Source organism: Vombatus ursinus, unplaced genomic scaffold (assembly GCF_900497805.2).
Source record: "Vombatus ursinus unplaced genomic scaffold, bare-nosed wombat genome assembly UNPS02014773.1, whole genome shotgun sequence".
Classification (NCBI taxonomy): domain Eukaryota; kingdom Metazoa; phylum Chordata; class Mammalia; order Diprotodontia; family Vombatidae; genus Vombatus; species Vombatus ursinus.
In genome coordinates this window covers 3161574-3168200 of record NW_020954551.1, presented here as the reverse complement: position 1 = coordinate 3168200, position 6627 = coordinate 3161574, and the positions used below count along the sequence as shown (strand labels likewise).

At 44.2% G+C, this 6627-nt stretch overlaps 1 pseudogene; it reads right to left on the bottom strand.

Moving 5' to 3' along the window:
- Positions 1-4470: 4470 nt before the first annotated feature.
- LOC114044503 lies at positions 4471-6268 on the bottom strand (annotated as a pseudogene).
- Between the last annotated feature and the right edge of the window lie 359 nt (positions 6269-6627).

The window sequence follows — 6627 nt, the reverse complement described above, 5'->3', positions numbered from 1 at the left end:
CTCTCGGCGCTCTCTGCTGCCCCGCAGCCCCGGGCGTGCGCCCTGCCTGGCCCCGCGCCTGCGCCGGCCCTCCCCGGCTGCTAGCCTCAGCCCCGCCCCCCCCGCCTCCCCCCCGCCCCCTCCCCCCCTCCACCGCCTCAGCTCCGCCTCCTCCGCCTCAGCTCCGCCCCCTCCTCCCCCTCTTCTCCGCCTTTCGGGGCCTTTAGTTGGCCGGCCAGCCGTCTCCCTCTGCCGCCCAGGCCGGCTCACTGCTGCCTGCCTCGTCCGGTCCCGGGACTCCGGCAGCGGCGCTAACTTCTGCGCCTCCGCCCTCTGAGCACCTAACTAGCCTGCAGCTATCTGCAGGCGTCGTCGATGGCCCCTCCCCTGGCGGAGGCCAATGGGGCCACCAATTCAGCACATACCGAACGCCCACTCTATGCCGGGCTCTGGGGAGACAAGGACGAAAACGGAACTGAACTGGGGGGCGAGGCTCCGAGGTGAGCTGCTCTGAGTCAGACTTTGCTAGGTCAGGAGATCAGAGACCTCTCGAGGCATGGATTGAACCCCACTGCACTCCTTAACCCTGGAGCTGCCTCCCAGCTCCAGAGCCTGGTAATCCCTTAAGCAGCGATCTTTGCCTTTGCTGAGTGTTATTCGGTCATTTATTCATTCCTTCATTTATTCATTCGACAAGCATGTATGTACTATGTGCCAGGGCCTGTGCCGAGTGCTGCCGATTCACTCCATTTATTCATTCAACAAACATGTATTAAGTGCCTGATGTGGTGAGAGGCAGTGTGGTGTAATGGTTAGAGAAGGCCCGGGTTCGAGCCCTGCCTCTGACACACAAGTGCCAGCGTGTTGCCGGGCAGGCTCCTTCTCTCACTGCTGTGGGCCACTCTCTAAAAGTAACCTGCATTTGTAGAGGGAATTTCCTCACTTGGGAGTTCCCTCATTCAAAAGAAATCACTGCTCCAGTCCCTAATCTTACTAGTACTAAGCTGGCGGCCTGGGATCATTCCTTCATGAAGCTTTATTAAGCATTTGCTGAGTACCAAATTCTAAGCTGGATGCTAGAGATAAAAAGATCAAAAGCATAGCAGCCCCCATCCTCAAGGAGTTTACATTCTTTATTTTATTTTTTTTGCAAGGCAATCAGGGTTAAGAGACTTGCCCAGGGTCACACAGCTAGCGAGTGTCATGTGTCTGAGGCCGTATTTGAACTCAGGTCCCCCTGACTCCAGGGCCGGTGCCTGGTTATATGACTTATCTAAGGTCATCCCATATTAGGAGTCTGGACACCTGGTCTCCTATCCCAGCTGTCCATCCATGTTACTCTTAAAGGACATTTCATCTCCTGACTTAACCACTTTGTGCCTCAGTTTCCTCATCTGTAAAATGAAGGTGTTAGACTGAATGGCCTTTAAAGGCCCTTCCAACCTAATCATTCAACTTTCACTCTCTGAAGCATTAGGGATTTCTTCATTGCCATATCTAGTGGCCTTTTCTCAGTCTTCTTCATTCCTTACCTCTTTAGAGCCTCTGACCCTTTGGATCACTGTCTTCTCTCTGGGTTTTTAAGACACTCCTCTTTCCTGGTCCTCCTCAAATCTGACAGCTCCTTTTCAGTCCCCTTGCCTGGATCTTCATGCAGGGCTGCCCTCTAATGGTACTGTCCCCCAGGGCTCTCCCTCTATTTTATTTTGCTTGGCAAGCTCATCAGCTCCCATGAATTCAATTATCATCTGTATGAGGATGATTCTTGGATCTATTTTTGCAGCCTTCTCTCCTGACCACAGAGTTCTTCCCAATTTCCTGCTAACTGTGCCACCACCGTCCTCCCTCTTCATGCCTGTCTCACGCTCACCCCACATATCCAATCTGTTCCCATGTCTTTTTGTTTCTGTTTTCACAATCTCTCTCATATATGCCCCCTTTTTCCCATTTCTATCACGTAGCCCCCACCCTGATGCAGGCCCTTATCACCTCGTGCCTCGACTACTGCAAGAGCCTTCTGCTTGGTCTCCCTTCCTCAGATCTCTCCCCCACTATAGTACGTCCTCCATTCAGCTGCCAAAGTCATCTTGCTAGTGCATAAGTCTGACCATGTCATGCCCTCTACTCAAACACCAGTGGCTCCCTATTACCTCCACCATCAAACAGAAAATCCTCTGTTTGACTTTTAAAGCCCATTAAAATCTGGCCCCTTCTCACCTTTCCAGTCTTCTTACACTGTACTCCCCTCCATATATATGCTATAAGTGGCCTTCTTGATATACATTTCCCCACTTTGTGACTTTTCACTAGCTATCCTAGTGATACTTGGAATGCTCCCCCTCCTCACTTCCTGGCTTCCTTCAAAACTAAACTCAATCCCATCTTTTGCAAGAGGTCTTTCCCTGATTGTGTCCCATTTACACACTGTATACATCTTATTTGTACGTAGCTCTTTGCATATTGTTCTTCCTTAGACGGTGAGCTCCCTCAGGGCAGGGAGGGGCTATGTTTTTTGCCTTTTCTTGGATTCCCAATGTTTAGCTCTGTGTCTGGCATACAGTAGGTGCTTAATAAAAGCATTTGATGAGAATGAGCATGTTGAGGATGATGGCTTGTCTTGCTTCTCTGATCTGTCCTTTGGTATGTCCTTTTATGATGCAAGAGACACACAGTATTACTTGGAGAATACTAGGCTTTTTCAATTGGGTAATAGCTAAACAAATTATGTCACATGAATGTAATGAAATATTATTGCACCATAAGAAATAATAATGAGGAATTTAGAGAAACATGGAAAAATTTATGGGAACTGATGCTGTATGAAGTCAGCAGAACCAGGAAAACAATATACACCATGACTACAACCGAGTAAATGGAAGGAGAGCTTTTGTGATTCTAAGCTGCTCGCTGCTATAAAAGCCTCTCTCTCTGACTCTCTCTCTCTCTCTCTCTCTCTCTCTCTCATTTTTATTATCATTTGTCTTACATCATTTGCCTTCATTTCCAAATATCTCCCTCCCATCCCTTGTAACAAAGACTAAAAATGAATGAGGAAAAAAAAGGCATTTCATCAAAACCACTGCACGTATCCATCATGTCTGATTGCATGCAGTATTCCACAGCCACGATCCTTCACTTTTGCAAAAAAGGGAATGAGATACATTTTCTTTTTTATTCTCTGCTTTTGGAAACATTCATGTTTCTTGATGAGTAAGCTTTTAATTAAAAAAAAAAGTTGTTTGTTTGTTTTTTAATGACTCTCAAGATTCCAACCAGAGTATTCGTTGGAGGATGGTGGTATCCTCAGTAGAAACAATTTCCAAAGTCTTTGCCAGTTCTGAAATCCTGTGGGCCTTTGCATCCTGCCTACCAAGACGTGACAACATTTCTCAGTGTTTGTTGAATTGAATTGAATTGTGTTGCTGTCAAAATTTTAAACAACCTCTTCAGCCACAGTGGGGAGAATCCCAGAAAATAAACTTCTTTGAAGTCAATGTAAACAGAGCAGCAGCTTCCCACAGCAAGAACTCCAGCATTTACAAACGTTAGGCAGGTAGATGCCAAAGAGGAAAAGAAGGAGAGATGTAAAAACAAACATTGATCAAAAGGTTTAAATACTAGCCTCTTGCTTTGAAATTGGAGGGAAAGGGAACTTGAACCCTCTTCAGGCTTCAGGTCACCACTCCTCCAAACTGTTTCCCCACATTGAAGGTTTCAAGAAACCCCAGGATAAGGCTGTTTTCAAGGTCTAGGCTATGGGACACATCTCTTCATAGATAAGCCCATGGGTTGGCAAGGTCCTCTCTGGTGGCATCCAAGAGGAAATCTACCTTAGCTTGAACACTGATCTATGAAATGTGTTCTTATAATAACTCAATTTCTAAAGGATTTTATAACATACAGCACAGCAATTCTCAAAACTTTTTGGTCTCAGGACCCTTTCACAATCCTAATAATTATTGAGGACTTCCCAAAGAGCTTTTGTTTATTTGGACTCTCTCTCTCTCTCTCTCTCTCTCTCTCTCTTTCTCTTTCTCTCTCTCTCTCTTTTTCTCTCTCTCTCTCTCTGTCTCTCTCTCATATCTGCATATATATATATATATATGTATATCTACATATATGTGTCTGTATGCATACTTAAGAGGCAGCTAAGTGGCTCAGTGGATAGAATGTTGGGCCTGGAGTCAGAAAGACCTGAGTTCAGATCTGATCTCAGATACTTACTAACTGTGTGACCCTGGGCAAGTCACTTAACCACTGTTTGCCTCAATTCCACTGGAAAAGGAAATAGCAAACCACTCCAATATCTTTGCCAAGAAAACCCCATAGACTGTGTCGGCATGCTAAGATCCACAGAGTCATGAAGAGTTAGACACAACTCAACAACAATAATGTGTGTGTACACACACACACACATACACACACATATATACATATATATATATACTATTTTGTATATTAAATTATCTTAAATTAAAATATCTTAGTATTATGAAAATAGTTTTGACCTCATGGACCCTACACTTTGAGAGTTACTGTCATAGAAAAGCCCAGAGTTCAAGCTGGGAGGGAGCTTAGAAATCACTTAAGTCCTGAGTTCTTGACCTTCCTTGAGTTTGTGTGTGTGTTATGATCCTTGGCTTAGTTAGTGAAGGCTATGGAACCCTTCTCAAGCTAATGTTTTTTCAATAATTGAAGGAAAAGCTAAAATGTTCTTAGGGGTTAGTGAAAATAATAAAGATGCAATTTTCTTTCACCCTTCAAGTTCACAGATACCCTGAAATCTGTCCACAGATCTCCAACTGAAATTTCCTGATCTAGTCTAACCCACTAATCTCACAGATCAGGAAACTGAGACCCAGAGAAGTAAAGGGACTTAACCAAAGTCATACTAGCAACATGAAGCTGAGGCAAGATTCAAACCCAGCTCTTCTGACTGAAAAGCCAGCCTTTTCCCACTCTGCCTTTCAAATAATAATAACTGACCTATGGCCTTTTTACAATGGGTGACAGAAAAAGAAGAGGGCTGGTCACCTGGGAGAGCAACAGATGACAGGAGGAAAGTGTGGCCCTGTAAGGTGGGCAGAACTCTCTACCTATGTAACCTTATTTATTTAGCCTTTTTTTAATTCAGAAAGAAATATTTTATTGTAATTTTCTTAATCTACTGTGCAAACAAAGTTTTTATGATATTAAACCCATTCACAAGTTTGCAAATGATATTCACATTAAAGGCATTCAGCAACTGAAATATGTTACCCCCTTGGTGACACTCTAAGACGTTAAAAAAACAGATCACTATTGTTTACATTTTTGTACAAGATCACAAGAGGATTTTTTTTTTAGTGAGATCTGATTTCAATTGATTAGCTAGATAGCAGCCAGTATCACTGTTCATTAACGACACTGGTTAAGTTGTTACTCAGGTTAGCTCTAGAAGCAAGTTTGAATAAAATCTTCAGATGTAGATTGGTTCTCCCAACAAATGCCTGACACTGCTGTGCTCGTAAACTTGTAAGACACATAGAGTGAGGCCTCCTAGCAGTATTCAGTTGTAGGACCCTCAGACAGGCTCTGCCTTTTTCTGGCTAATCAGGGATATGTGATGTAGGCTTCTTGGGAATCCCCCATCTTCTCCAGAAACCTCAAATAGGTATACCGTGCTTGCTGTGTGAATAGCAAGCCTGATCTGTGGAAACCAGAGTCTGCCACTTGGCATATGGCCAGGTTGCTCCATGCAACCATTGCATGCATTTTCACTCGATGTTGAGTGTTCGCATTATCCCCCATCTATTCTGAGTGGTCCTTCTGGTTTCTGAAAAACCTCCGGGTGTCATATGCCACTGTGTTCTCTCCAGCACTCGATGACTCATTCCTGGTCCTGTTGTTTTGACCTTTACAGCTGAAGCGAGCAGCCTGCATGTCTTCCAGCTTCTTGCTCTGGGGCTGGTCCCACAATTGAGTTTCTCTTTCAGCCACTGATTCTTCCTCACACACTTGAGGAGACAATAGGTTAAAAATGCCACAGATATCAACAGGATGATAGCAAACATATAATGGAGGCGATCACAGCAACTTAAACCCCAAGGCTTCATACATGGACAAAGCCTTGCATGATGATGGCTCATCTGTCCACCAACCCACCCTAAGGGCATGGAATAGTGCATGGATGATCAGATATGATGGATGGGTGGGTGGAGACTTCAAGAAGTCCTCCATTCTAATAAGAAGAATTCTGGGGGCAGCTAGGTGGTGCAGTGATAGAGCACCAGCCCTGAAGTCAGGAGGACCTGAGTTCAAATCCAGCCTCAGACCAAACACTTGACACTTACTAGCTGTGTGACCCTGGGCAAGTTACTTAACCCCAATTGCCTAAAAAAAAAAAAAAAGAATTCTGTCCCTTAGCATGGGAGCTCTTTGAGGGTGGAGACCATGTTTTCACATTTCTCTGCACCTCCATTACTTAGCATAGTATTTGGCACACAGTAAGTACTTAATAACTTGTTCACTTGATTTGACTTAGAAGAAATTCAACTTCAACAGAATTGTTGATATTAAATTCTTTTTTAATAATTGATATTCAGTTTTTTTTAAACTGGACCCTGATGTAGGTGGTAAAGAAACTCACTCTACCCACATCTACAAATG